We start from the raw sequence: 15,131 nt of genomic DNA on the forward strand, positions 1-15,131 counted from the left end.
ACAACAAGAAAACACACTCTCCTCCTCAATAATAGAATGGAAATTGCAGAAAATAGGATTAGTGAGGCTTTGTACCAATTAAGAAGAAACATATCTGATCAACAGAAAACAGGGCCATATGGAACTGTGGCATAGTAGAAATAAATATCTAATATACTATGCTTATAGTTGCAAAATATAAAAGAGTATAGAGAAAAAAAAATACTGGAATATGCTAAAACCTCCCCAAAATTTAAATAAATCTATAGAATCAGGAGAAAGAATTAAAACCATATAAAATGAACCCAGTGCAATCCATGTAATGGTATATGCGTCAAATAATTAAAAGTGACAGCAAAAACTTATGTAAAAAAAAGAAAAGACAATTTAAAAGCAGCTCTAAAATAAATACATGTCACTACCTATACAGAAAACCCATTAAGTGAGAGCAGATAGGGCAGAAGTCAATTGCATAATGCTTATGCAAAGAAAATCTCATGCCTGAGGCTCCAAAGTCCCAGGTTTAATCCTCATGCAGCACCTTATACCAGAACTAAGCAGTTCTCTGGTGAAAGAAAAGAAACAGGTATAGCGAGCCCACAGAAGTCAAAGCAACAGGGAGTCGGGTGGTAACGCAGCGCAGCGCAAAGAGTAAGGATCCCGGTTCAAGCCCCCGGCTCCCCACCTGCAGGGGAGTCACCTCACAAACAGTGAAGTAGGTCTGCAGGTGTCTTTCTCTCCCCCTCTCTGTCTTCCCTTCCTCTCTCTATTTCTCTCTGTCCTATCCAACAACGACTACAATAAAATAATAAGGGCAACAAAAGGAAATAAATATATATATATATATAAAAAGAAGTCAAAGTAACACCAACATTGTTCAGTTGTTAAACGAAATGTCATCAGTGAATTCAACATTCCTCCCAGAGTGAACACATCTTCAGAGAAGTGAAATAAGCATCTCCTTTCCGTTGGCCTTATCTTAAACTATCCCATAACTAAAGGAAAATCACTGGGACATGTACAGTGGAAAGACACCAGACTTGTATACCTGAGACCCCAGACGCCACAGAATTAATTCCTGGCACTACCACCATATGCCTGAGTTGAGCAGTGCTCTGGTCTGTTTTGCTTTTCTCTCTAATGTAAACAATAAATAAATACATATTCTTTGAAAAGGGAAGTCTTAATGGAAGGAAAGAAAAACTATGTGACAAGTCAAATATCAGGGATCTCTGCAACAGCTTGCGCCTTTTAGCGTTTTATTTTTGTTTTGTTTTTGTTTTTTTTGTTTATTGCCTCCAGGGTTATTGCTGGGACTCAGTGCCTGCCCTATGAATCCACTGCTCCTGGAAGGCCATTTTTCCCATTTTGTTGCCCTTGTTGTTGCTATTGTTGCCACTGCTATTGTTGTTATGGCTGGATAGGACAGACAGAAATTGAGAGAGGAGGGGAAAACAAAGATAAAGACAGACACCTGAAGGCCTGCTTCACAGCCCATGGGGCCATGCCCAGCCCCCTGTAGGTGGGGAGTCCTTTAGTTCTTAAGTTTTAAAAGTACTATTCTTTGACTGAGTTAAAATCATAACATCATCTGATGCTGTGATCCATTTATGTTAAAAATTAAATATATCAATAAAAATCACACACATATATATACATATATATATATATATGTTATTGTTGGGGCTTCATGCCTCCATTATAAATTCACCCCTCCAATCCACCATTTTTCCCTTTTTTTTTTTTTTCCTTTTGTTTGAAAGAGGACTTGAGAGGAGAGGGGGAAACAGAGAAGGAGGAAGAAACAGATAGCATGGCATTGCTTCACCCCTTGTAAAGCTCCTCTGCTCTAGGCAGGGACTAGGAACTTGAGTCCAAGCCTTTGTAATGATTACATGCCCTCTTTGCCCAGTGTGCCACTACCCAGCCCCTAAACTTCATGTTTTGCATAGAAAGTCATTCACAATATATCCATGGATTAATGTAAAAATAAAACCATACTAATGCTGTATTCATACACATACAGTGTCTTACTATTCATATGTAGAAATGAAGTTCTTTTCTCTATTTTTTCCCCAGAATTGCATATTTTATATTATAGGCTACACATATAATACATACAAGTAATTCTAATTTTTAACATCCAGAGCATACTCCATAATATAAAATTGAAAAACTAAACCTCACTGAAAATAAACACTTGTTCAACAGGTCCTGCTATCATCCTGGAAAGATAACATTATGAGAAATATTTGAAAACCACACATGTCCAAAATGCTTGACTCTAAAATATAGAAAACACTCTCATCCTAATAGAAAACAAATAAACAAGATCCAATTAGAAAATGGGAAAAAAGGGTAAACAGACAGTCACTCAAGCTATACAAAAGGCAGGTGAAGGGGGGGGGGTAGATAGCATAATAATGGCTATGCAAAGAGACTCTCATGCCTGAGGCTCCAAGGTCATGGGTTCAGCCATAAACCAGAGTTGAGTAGTACTCTGGTTTAAAAAAAAGTGGGGATGAGGTTAGATAGCATAATGGTTATGCAAAGAGAATCTCATGCCTGAGGCTCCGAGGTCATGGGTTCAGCCATAAACCAGAGTTGAGTAGTACTCTGGTTTAAAAAAAAGTGGGGATGAGGTTAGATAGCATAATGGTTATGCAAAGAGAATCTCATGCCTGAGGCTCCGAGGTCACAGCTTCAACCATAAACCAGAGCTGAGGAGGCTGGTGGTGACACACCTAGTTGAGCACAGGTTACTATGTGCAAGGATCCAGCTTCAAGCTGAATCAGGACTGCAGGTGTCTCTCTTTCTCTCTGTCTCCCCCTTCCCTCTAGATTTCTGGCTGTATCTGTCCAGTAAACAAATAAAGATATAATAAATAAATAAACCATAGCTGAGCAGTACTCTGGTTAAAAAAACAACAACAATCGTGTTTACAGGTGAGGTTAGAGAGTATAATGATTCTGTAAAGAGACTCTTATGCCTAAGGTCACAGGTTCAACCACAACCATACCCAAAGCTAAGTAGAGCTCTGGTAAAAAAATAAAAATAAAAATAAAAATAAAATTAAAAGGAAGAAACAAAGAAAGGAAAGGAAAAAACAGGAGGGAGAGTCTGGCAGTGCAGTACTTGAGTTACGCATACATAGTACTAAGCACAGGATGCTAGTACCACCACCCACCCCCACCCCCACCTGCAAAGGGTGGTCGCTTCACAAATAGTGAAGCAGATCTGCAGGTGTGTCTATCTTTCTCTCTACTTCTCTATCTTCCCTTCCTCTCGCAATTTTTCTCTGTCCTCTTTAATAAAACAAAATAATATAATAAAACAAATGGCCAACAGAAGCATTGGATTTATCGAGCTTCAGTGATAACCCTGGAGGGAAAGGAAGAAAGAAAAAAAGAAAGAAAGGAAGGAAGAAAGAAAGGAAGAAAAGAAGGGAGGGAGGGAGGGAGGGAGGAAGGAAGGAAAGAAGGAAGGAAGGAAGGAAGGAAGGAAGGAAGGAAGGAAGGAAGGAAGGAAGGGAGGGAAGGGAAGGAGAGAAGTGTTTGGGTAGAGTTTGGGTAGAAGTGTTTGGGAGTAGAGAGCATAATAGTTATGCAAAAGAAAAGAGATTCTCACACCTGAGGCTCCAAAATCCCAAATTCAATCTCCTATAATACCATAAACAAGAGCTAAGCAGTGCTTTAGTAAAAGTAAAATAAAAAATTACCAGAACATAGGAGAGATTATCAACATCATTAGCATATTGAAGAAATGTACTGTTCTATCTAACAACGACAATAATAACTACAACAAAATAAACAAGGGCAATAAAAGGGAAAATAAATAAGTAAATATAATTTTTTTTAAAAAATGTAAATTAAAACCACATCCAATTAACTAAGCAGTCACTAGAATGGCAAAAAAAAGGATACATTCCAATGAAGAGAATGATATAATTTAATCTTTATGATTATAAGTACCACAGCTATTCCTGAAACTTGTGACAGTTTCTTCATAAATTATAAATGCATGGTCCATAAAAACAATGATTTAACTGATGATCATTTATTTATCCCTAAGAAGTAAAAACTTTAACTCAGAGGAAAAGAGAAACATGCACACATAGTGGTAACGACTTTATTCACAATAATCAAAATATTGAAGGCAGCCCAAATGTCCTTTACTGGGTAAATACTACTCAGCAATACAATGGAGTGAAACATTGATAAACACAATAACTTGAATAGATATCAAGGGAATTACACAACACATTTGAAATAAAGGAATTACAGTGATAGAAAACATGTTAGTGTTTGCTCTCTGAGTAATTTTGTAGCGAGAGAACAACCGTAAGTGTCACTCGAGAACCAGGGAGAAAGGCCAGTTCTGCATCTTGATTGTTCTTGAACTTAACTGCAGATGCACATGTAAAATTGTAAAATGCGAAACTGGCAGATGTTATGCATGTAGAAATTATTGTATTTACTGTCGAATGTAAAACATTAATTCCCCAATAAAGAAATTTTTAAAAAACTGTAAAATGCAGGTAGCGCAGCGGATTAAGCACACATGGCAGGAAGTGCAAGGACCGGCTTAAGTATACCAGTTCCAGCCCCTGGCTCCCCACCTGCAGGGGGGTCGCTTTACAATTGGTGAAGCAGGTCTGCAGGTGTCTTTCTCTCCCCCTCTCTGTCTTCCCCTCTTCTCTCCATTTCTCTCTGTCCTATGCAGTAACAACAATAATGATAATAACAACAATAAACAAGGGCACCAAAAGGGAAAAACATGGCCTCCAGGAGCAGTGGATTCATAATGCAGGCACTGAGCCCCAGCAATAACCCTAGAGGCAAAAAAAAAAAAAAAATTGCAAAACACATACATACACACACACATTTAAAGTGCATATATAATTGGTGAAATTTGATTATAAACTTTTATTCCAGTGGCGTTCTTCGTTTGTTAATTAATTAATTTTCTTTTTATTGGTGCAGAGGTCTCCCTCATGAGATACTGCACCCATTCTAGGCTGACTTTTCATTCAGATAGAGGGAGACAGAGACAGAGACATAGAGAGACAGAGAGAGCCCACAGCATCAATGATTCCCTTGGTACCATGCATGATACTCCCAAGTAGTTCAAGGAGGCCAACTCAAGCCACAGCACTGGACAAAGCACAAGTCTTACTTATCTTCTGGCCCTTGAAATCTTATTATACTTTTATGTTGGTTTTTACTGCTGCAGTGAGAGAGAGAGAGATGGAGAGAGATAGCACAGCACTAAAACTTCCTTCAGTGTGGTGTGACACAGGGTCAAACCTGGGTCACATTCAAGGCAAAGCAGCCCAATACCCCAGTGAACTATTTCCCCTTCCCTCACAATTTTAATACTGGGAAGAGAGGGAGTAGGTGAAAAGTGTACAAGACTTTGCTATACTTCTTTAAGCCTTTCTGTGAATTTATAGCTATTTCAGAATTAATCCATAGTGAAAATGCATTACATGCACCCAGAGTTTGCTAAATATTCAAGCAAGCTAAAGACAATTATCAGAGGATGGAAAGTTGGATCGCTGTTAATAAAAATTAAGACAGCCATTCTCCATAGCATTTAAGATTAAGCAATAGAACAGTGTAAGCATTTGCTTTTGCCATAGGACTGAATAGCAGACCTCCCTTATAAGCACTGGAAAGTTAAGATTAGTGAATAAAAGGAAAACCAGCTATACAAGTAGAATTAAGGAAGTATATTTACAAGAATCATCAAATTCTACTTTTCCAGAATGTTTCTTCACTGAGCATAAAAGAAGTAGCACTAAGTCTATCCTTAATATTTCCCCCACCAAAGATTCTACCTTAAAATACTTCTTACTGACTCTTGTGCTTTTACCCATTTAAAAAAAAAAAAAGCAAAACAAGTTTTGAGTTATGTGAATATTTTCCTCCCAAGACTTTATAACTAAAATCCATTTGGGCATTTGAGAGATTAGTGTTTACAGTTATTCCCCCGTTTCCAATATAATCTTTAATATAGAACTAGGGCTGATTCTCACTCCTATTTTAAAGAATTTAACAACGTGGAAGCTTTATGGTCACCACTGCCACTCAATCTTGTCCATTTGAAACTATGTATAAGCTTTTGATCTAAAAATAGTCACCTGAAAATCTAAAGCATCTAAGAAAGTGTATTTCTTTTTTAAAAAAAATATTAGGGGATATGAGCCGATCCTTTTTAAATTCATTTGTTTTTATTTATTTAAGTTTTTTATATTTATTTATTTATTTTCCCTTTTGTTGCCCTTGTTCTTTTATTGTTGTAGTTATTATTGTTGTTCTTGATGTCATCGCTGTTGGATAGGACAGAAAGAAATGGAGAGAGGAGGGGAAGACAAAGAGGGGAAGAGAAATACAGACACCTGCAGACTGGCTTCACCACCTGTGAAGAAACTCCCCTGCAGGTGGGGAGCCAGGGGCTCCCATAGAGATCCTTAAGCTGGTCCTTGTGCTTTGTGCCATGTGCTCTTAACCCGCTGCACTACCACCTGACTCCCTTGTTTTTATTTTTTGGAAAGCAGGGAAACTACCATTTTGGCTAAACCAGAATAGATTTATATGGGGTACAAATGATTGGATCAGTTTTAGTCTAATACTGCTTGAGTTACAAAAACAAAAGAACGTGCTTTTGTATAAGGTTTTAAAGCAGCTACTAAGATATAGTATATTCAACAGTTATGGAATATAATTAAACATTCTTTAACCAAAAGTTTCTCTTTACTAATTATCTCTGCTAATTACTGTCTGGATTAAACATTTTTGGATAAGTCTTTTAAAAATAATGTTTTTTTTTTCTCCAGACACTCTGGAGAAACCCACAACTCACTATAAGTATCGCCATGACCATAAGAGTAACAAGACCAGGATGCATCTTTCTCACTTGGATATGGCTTTTAATTGCTTTAGTTTAGGGACGGTGATTGGCCACTTTAAGAATGAAGGAAGCAGTTTAACTCTGGCTCAAGTACAACACATCTATGAGGAGTGAACAGTTTAAATTTGGTGTCTACTTTCAGTGGGCAGAAATGAATACAAAATCGAGCATACATCCAAGGTTTCCTCAACAATATTTGAGATGCCTTCAAAATGTATAAAACTCCCAAGGTCATCATGACATATCAGCTAAGTGATGTTTTTTGTAGCTTAAAAATATGTATTTATTTGTTGGTGAGAGAGAAAGAGAACTAAATCATCACTTTGGCAGTTCTAGGGATTGAACTCACAACCATAGGCATTCATGTCTCTTGTTCTACTGCTGCCTCTTCTCCTTGGCTACCTAATTTTTTTTTTCCTTGTGGTAAGACAGTTACATGTGACAAATAAAAGTTAAAATGAACCAACAATGGGGGGCTGGGCAGTAGTGCACCGGATTAAGTGCACAAAGTACGAAGCACAAGGATCTGGGTTCAAGCCCGGCTCCCCATCTGCGGGGGGTGGGGTGGGGTCACTTCACAAACAGTGAAGCAGGTCTGCAGCTGTCTACCTTTCTCTCCCCTCTCTATCTCCCTCTCCCCTTTCAACTTCTCTCTGTCCTAGCCACAAAAAAAAAAAAAAAAAAAAAGTCATAGGGGCAGTGGATTTGTAGTGCTGGCACTGAGCCCCAGAGATGACCCTGGAGGCAATGTATCCTGTCAGGGGTAAACTTTGCTTTACTCAAAAGCAGAAATCATAATACTAGGACAAAGCCACCTTTAAAGAAATGCTATTCTAGGGTTGAGGAGATAAGATAGCTTATACCAAGGACCTTCATTCTGGGGCCAGAGGGTGGTGCACCTGGTTGAGCTCACATGTTACAGTGCACAAGGACCTGGGTTCAATCCCCCAGTCTCACCTCCAGGGGGAAAGTCTCACAAATGGTAAAGCTGGTCTTCATGTGTCTCTGTGTCTCTCTATCTCTCCTTTCCCTCTCGACTTCTGACTGTGTCTATCCAATAAAGTTAATAAAAATTAATAAAAGTGACCTTCATACCTAAGGCTCTGAGGTCCCAGGTTCAGTCCCTATCACCACCTTAAGACAGAGCTGAGCAGTGCTTTTGCAGAAATACATACAAGCATACATTCAATATCTATACATGCATGCAAATATTGTCATTTAACAAATTTCAATATTTAAATTTTATGTAGCATTCTCTATTTTGCTATTTAAAGATATTAGTGAATAACAATACTTATTTGAAATGGGAAACTTAATATCTTCATGAGTTTAGACATTGTTGGGAAGTACTGTATATAGCAGAAAACTTGCTTTTGTTGTCTCTTAAAAATCTAGACAGTTCACTGGGCATCTGCATCAAGAGTTAAGATGTCTTATTTTGTAGTTTATTGTATATATTTTATGGTGCACAGAATTTTTGATACATATATATTCTTCTAAAAAAACAAAAATAATTGCTCTGTAAGGGAATTTTGTCTCTGCATAAGAACATACATTTGCATCGTAAGATACTATTTTTCAATTATGTATGGGGGTGGAGGGTGAGGGTGGGTGGGAGGCAAGGTTCCAGCTGTTTGTTATCATTATCTACTTGGCTTTTGACTTCCCACTACTCAGAAGTATCCAGATGGTTATAAATATTTAGGAATCTGAGGCATTTCAAAGTCACGAAATATGGTACATTCTAAATACAAAAGTAACTCATTAATTCCAAACTCTGTTGAAATTCTAAAACCATAGTGAGCAAAAAGAAAAAAAAAATCAACCAACATACATCTAGCTAAAAAGACTCCTAGTTATTCTTTTGCCTGATCCTACTGATATTCTTTCAATTTTAGAATATAACAGAGTCTGAACTGTATGTAACCTACTGATCTCTCTTTCAGGATAGAGTTCTAGGGATTCTCCTGGCTTGCTGATGTCTCTTTGTTTCCATTAATCTTTGGTAAATCGAAAAGCTAAAGCTAAAATGCATGTAAGTTGCATAAACATATATTATGCTACTGCACTGTGATTCTTAGCTGTAACACTCTTCATTACGAGCACATACAATTTAATTATTTCATAGACTAGGCAAGCTTTAATGTGCTTCAAAAGAAACGCATTGTGGAAAAATGCATTTCACCGTGCTTTCAGGCTGTCAGCACTTTTGCAATCCACAGAACTGGCCACTAAATAGCAAAGTGAGCAATTCCCTAGCTCAGAATAGTCACTGGATATTCAAACTCTATTAATATATTTATTTGTGTGGAAGGGATATAAAGGGCTAGGGTTCTGACATTGAGAAGTGATGACCTGTCACAACAGTAAAATTTAATGATAAGATTGCTCTGTTGCTGGAAAACAGAAGTTCTAAAAAAGAAATTTAATCTATAGAAATCTTGCCATCTGGATTAAGTCATCAATTTCTATTTTACCCATTTTCACATATCTGTTAAAGAAATAAGATTCTCATCTTGGGTGGATCTCAAAGGAATTACTATAAGTGAGAGAATAAAAAAAGAAAAGAATAATACTGATGATCTCATTTATAGGTGTAGCTTCAGAAACGAGGAAAGAGAAAACACACTGTGATACTTGGACTGGTTGTGCATTGCAACAAGTGAAAGGACTCCGGGGTGGGAGCACTGAAGAGGGTGCAGGCATACATGATGGTTAGAAATGTTCTAATTTGGAAGAGCGTCTTGTGTGTGTGCGCTGGGGCGTAGTAGCAGTGCACCCTGTTAAGACACACATATTACCAAGTGCAAGGACCCAGGTTCAAGCCCCTGCTCCCCACCTCCAGCAGGGACACTTCATGAACAGTGAAGCAGGTCTGCTGGTACCTATACTCCTCTCTCCCTCTCTAGCTCCCCCTCCCCTCTCAATTTCTTTTTGTCCTATCAAAAGCAAAATAGAAAGAAGGGGGGCAGGGAGTGGCCGCCAGGAACAGTGGATTCATATTGCTGGCATGGGGCCTTGGTGGCAAAATAAATACAAAAGCAAATAAATGAGTAAACAAATAAGTAAATCAATAAAACGTAGACACCTTTAATGGGGAATTAAAAAATTATGTCCATGTACTGTAGCCATTATCCCATTGGTAAAGTGATTTCAATAAAAGGGGTGTGGGAGCGTAGCACAGCAGGTTAAGCGCACATGGCTCAAAACGCAAGGACCTGAATAAGAATCCTGGTTTGAGCCCCACGCTCCCCACTTGACAGGGGTCGGTGAAGCAGGTCTGCAGGTGTCTTTCTCTCCCCCTCTCTGTCTTCCCGTCCTCCCTCTCTCGATTTCTCTCTGTCCTACCAACGAAAATGACAGAAACAACAACAACAACGATAAACAACAAGGGCAACAAAAGGGAAAAAATGGCCTCCAGGAGCAGTGGATTTGTAGTGCAGGCACCGAGCCCCAGCTATAACCCTGGAGGCAAAAAAAAAAAAAAAAAAGAAAGAAAGAAGAAGAAGAAAATAAAGAAAGAAAAAGAAAGCTGGGAGAACACAAGTTTACCGATACTTATGAAAATAAATTACTTGGATAGTAATTCAAAAGGATTCATCATTAAGAAAGATTCTGGAAGCTGGGCAGAGGGTTAAGTGCACATGGCGCTAAGCACAAGGACCAGCATAAGGATCCCGGTTTGAACCCCCAACCCTTCCCCTCCCCACCTGCAGGTTCACAGGCAGTGAAGCAGATCTGCAGGTGTCTTTCTCTCCCACTCCCTGTCTTCCCCTCTCTCTTGATTTCTCTCTGTCCTATTCAACAACAATGACAGCAATAACAACAACAACCACCATAAACAACAAGGACAAGGAAAGGAAAAAAAAAATTAAAAAAAGGGAAAGATTCTGACATCAGTCTGCTGTATTTAAAAGAGCCATTATTAAGTTTGTAGGGGAGAGGATATGCATAATACTCACAAATTAATTGTTTTGAACATAAAATCCCAGCTGTATCTTAAACTCTTAGACTATCCACAATTAAAAAAAATGCTCCTGAAAATATGATAATTTTGAAACGGCATTCTGTACTAACAAAAATACATCATAGTTATACACACAATCAGTACTGACCATGTCAATACCAAGGAGCAAATCAGTTTAACTTCCCCAAACGGTAAGTCCTACTAGTCAACTGAAGTATTGTTAATGATCTTGCACTCTTTATTTTGTCTCATTGCAGGAGATGCTAGCAATAATTAACCCTTAGAACTTCTCAGGTTTGTCACTCTACTTGTGTAGTGTTATTATAGTTCATCAATACAGCTAATTGGTAGGAAAGTATCTCTTCTTCAAATAAACAATCAAATGATTCAATTGAAAAAACAACTTCAAACGTGATAACTGATGAATATCACACCTAGTTTTCTCTTCCAGAAAAATAAGTACCCTGTTACTGTCATCCTTAGGCTTGACACAGTGACACATGTCTGGCTTCCTGCAATGCATTTAATGGTGTAGATCATTTTGCAGACGAGAAAACAGTGCAGAAAAATCAGGATTTTGCTTTATGCCATCCTGACTTAGCATTTTTTCTTACCATCTTGGCACAGCTATACAAGTAGATATCAATTAAAATATGAAGATGGTCGATTTCTTTGATTTTTTTCCTCTTATGTAAAATTGTACTTTCTGTTTTATTCACTCAGCATATGAATATTTTTGCCATTAGTAATGAATATTACTTATAAAACTTAAATATAAAACTTATATTTACCTTCTTATTAGAGTGGGTGGGTTTTTTTCCCCATTTCTATCCCCTATACCTTTGTTCTTTCTTGAAGTCACCTCTAGAGGTTTCTTTCTTTTTTTTTTTTTTTTTGCTTCCAGAGTTATTGCTGGGGCTCAGTGCCTGCAATACAAATCCACTGCTCCTGCAGGCTTTTGTTGCTTATTGTTGTTATTGGGTAGGACAAAGAGAAATCAAGAACGGACGGGAAGACAGAGAGAGGGAGAGAAAAATAGACACCTGCAGACCTGCTTCACTGCCTGCGAAGCAACCCTCCTGTAGGTGAGGAGCTGGGGGGCTTGAACCTGGGGCTCAAACCAGGACACCCTTAACCCTGTTTTTGCACATCGCACCATGTGTGCTTAACCCGTTGTGCTACCACTCAGCCCCCACCATTGTTCTTTCTTTTATGAAAGATAAAACTAGTTATTCCAGCTGCCTCACTTCCTACTAAGTGCATAACCCATCTCTATGCATTGACACCTCCATTTCACCCTTTGCTGATGAGTGAGTAGGGTGGCGAGTTAAATACAAATATATATATTTGAACCAAGCTAGCTATTAAAATCTTCACGATTCCTAAGAAAGGAAAATTCCTAGGAAAGAGTTAAATTTTAAATTAAAACGATTGAGATTTTAACTATTAATTTAAAAAGTCTGCTTTTTTGAGAGACTAAAATCAATGGCGCCCAGCCTTTGATTGTGTCCCATCTTTGCACTTGCACTAGGGCCTGTTACGTTACTTGTGTTTAGTAAATTGATACTGAAGACTATCACCGAACTCTAACATTTGGATAATTTACAAGTCAAAATTGATATTTCAGAATGATATTTAGTGCTTTTCTAAAAACTATTACTGGGGCCAGGTAGAGAGCATAATAGATATGCAAAGAGACTGAAGCCTGAGGTTCTGAAGTCCTCCGTTTAATCCCCCACACTACCACTACTATAGGCCATACTACCTGTAGCACTACCAGTAGTGATCTGGTGTAAAAAAAAAAAAGAAAAAAGGAAACAAAAAGAAAGAGAAAAGAAAAGGAAAGGAAAGGAACGGAAAGAAAAAAGGAAAGAAAAGGGTTGGGGAGACTTCATAATGGCTATGCAAAAGACTTTCATGCCTGAGGCAACAAAAGCCCCAGGTTCAATCCCCAGCATCAGTATAAACCAGAGCTGAATACTGCTCTGGCCTTTCTTCCAATGTTTTTCGGTCTGACAAAAATAAATAAATAAATACAACAACAATAATAATAGGGAGTCAGGCAGTAGCACCCGGGTTAAGTGCAGGTGGCACAAAGTGCAAGAACCTGGGTAAGAATTCCGGTTCCAGGCCCACCCCCCCATATGCAGGGGAGTCGCTTCACAGGTGGTGATGAAACAGGAGGGCTACAGGTGTCTATCTTTCTCTCCCCCTCTCTGTCTTCCCCTCCTCTCTTCATGTCTCTCTGTCCTATGCAACAATGAATGACATCAACAAGAATAATAATAACCACAACAAGGCTACAACAAAGACAACAAAAGGGGGGGAAATGGCCTCCAGGAGCAGTGGATTCATAGTGCAAGCACTGAGCCCCAGCAATAACCTTGAAGGATATATATATATATATATATGACAAAAATTATAAAAAAAGAAGCTGGGGAAATGACTCAACTGACTAAGCATCAGACTTTCATGCCCAAGGCTCTTCATTGGATTCCACTGTCACATGTGCTAGACTGGTCTTCTCAATTCCATGTCTGTTTCCTTCTCTTTGTCCCATGTGAAAGTTTGCCTATCTCAGACACACACATAAGAAAATATATCTTTAAAAAATGAAAGCGTACATAGCAAAAGAGACCACGATGCTCAAGATGAACCAACACGTTTACTGGATTGTGAGTAACAGAATTTTTTTTAAGCCCAAATTTTCTTATTCTACTAAATTCATACTCATATATACGCATACACACTTGAAAATTACACCAGTCCCAAGAATATTACCCATTAGACAAAGAAGTAATCTCTCAAGGTTGGAGACAGAAGTCCCTATGGTGGAACTTTTTCATGGTTTGGTTGAGGGTGAAATGTACATGTACTGATATTTATCTTGATGAAATTCTTGAAAAACAAAAAAAAAGACCTGCTAAAAAAGACCTATTAAGATTTAAAAATAAAATCATTCCCTTAAGAATGTGATATTGGAATTGGAACAAGAGAGGAAAAAAATAGTACATTGAATTTAAAAACACGACTTCAGAGTATAAAGACTAGGGGGATAGTAGTAAGCTAAAATTGTTTCCTTCCCCTTCCCCTTCATTTTCCCTTCCCTTCCCTTCCCTTCCCTTCCCTTCCCTTCCCTTCCCTTCCCTTCCCTTCCCTTCCCTTCCCTTCCCTTCCCTTTCTTTACCTTCCCTTCCCTTTCCTTCCTTTCCCTTATTTTCTCTTCCCTTCTTTTTTCTCTACTGAGTGATTAATGGATATCATACAGTTATTGACACATGGACACTATCTGTTGTCTCCTTGGGATGAGTGTTTACAAAACATCTTCACCTCCATTTTAGGGCCATTTCTACTATCATGCACTAGGATCCCCAAACCTTCCTATCCCTCATCCTTCCCTTCCTTCCTCAAAATCCTTTGCTTTGCTGTGATACACCAAATCCAGTTCATGCTTTACTCTGTGAAAGAGATTTTGATTTAAAAACCAGTCGAATGATTGTAATAAAAACACTCTTTAAATTTAAACACATTCAAGTCAAAGAAGAAAATAAATTAAATATTAGAAATACATGTGTCTCTGGATGAAAGCCAACTGCTTGTTAATATTATAAACTGAGGTAAACTTTGACTAATCTTTTCCATCATGTCTACTCACAAACCCATACAATAAAGAAAACATAGGCTCAGTTTCAAATGTGTTGCTTTGTCCACTCTCTGAAGGATAATTTATTTTAGTTGGGTTACAATTGCAACATTTTGGCTTCATGTTTAAAGCTAGAGAAGTATATCATAATAGCATTCACCCTCCAGCAGTTAGTATTCAACATATTTACTAGCAATGAGCTTAATGTTTAATTCCAGGATGAGTCGCCCTATAAATTTGCACACAGGATTCTCAGTAAATGTGTCCAACTGATAGTTTATAAGTGTTACCGGCTGAATTACAAATTACAGTTACAAATAAACTACTTGTCATTATTCCTCCTTTAAGTTCTTTATTAGATGCTTAATGATATAGTTAACATTTATTTTATTATAGGAATAATCACTGATAGCTCTTAAATTTCCTTATAGACTTTTATTTGTAATATTAATAAAAATGTATGCATGTGTAATTTTTAGTCATCATAACTCAATGCACTGGCATGTTATTGGTAACATTATTATTATTAATATTATTACTATACCAGTGAAGTTGGCTAATTAATTAACCAAACAAAGATACTTGAGATAGATACAAGAAGTGGTTCTGGAGGCAGGGAGGGAGCTTAT

At 37.9% G+C, this 15,131-nt stretch overlaps 1 protein-coding gene across 1 annotated transcript in view; it reads right to left on the reverse strand.

Annotated features, from left to right (window-relative positions):
* Positions 1 to 15,131, reverse strand: part of CDH18 (cadherin 18) — a 550,225-nt gene that overhangs the window by 506,488 nt on the left and 28,606 nt on the right.

The sequence above is a fragment of the Erinaceus europaeus genome, chromosome 5, assembly GCF_950295315.1.
Source record: "Erinaceus europaeus chromosome 5, mEriEur2.1, whole genome shotgun sequence".
NCBI classification, from domain to species: Eukaryota; Metazoa; Chordata; class Mammalia; order Eulipotyphla; family Erinaceidae; genus Erinaceus; species Erinaceus europaeus.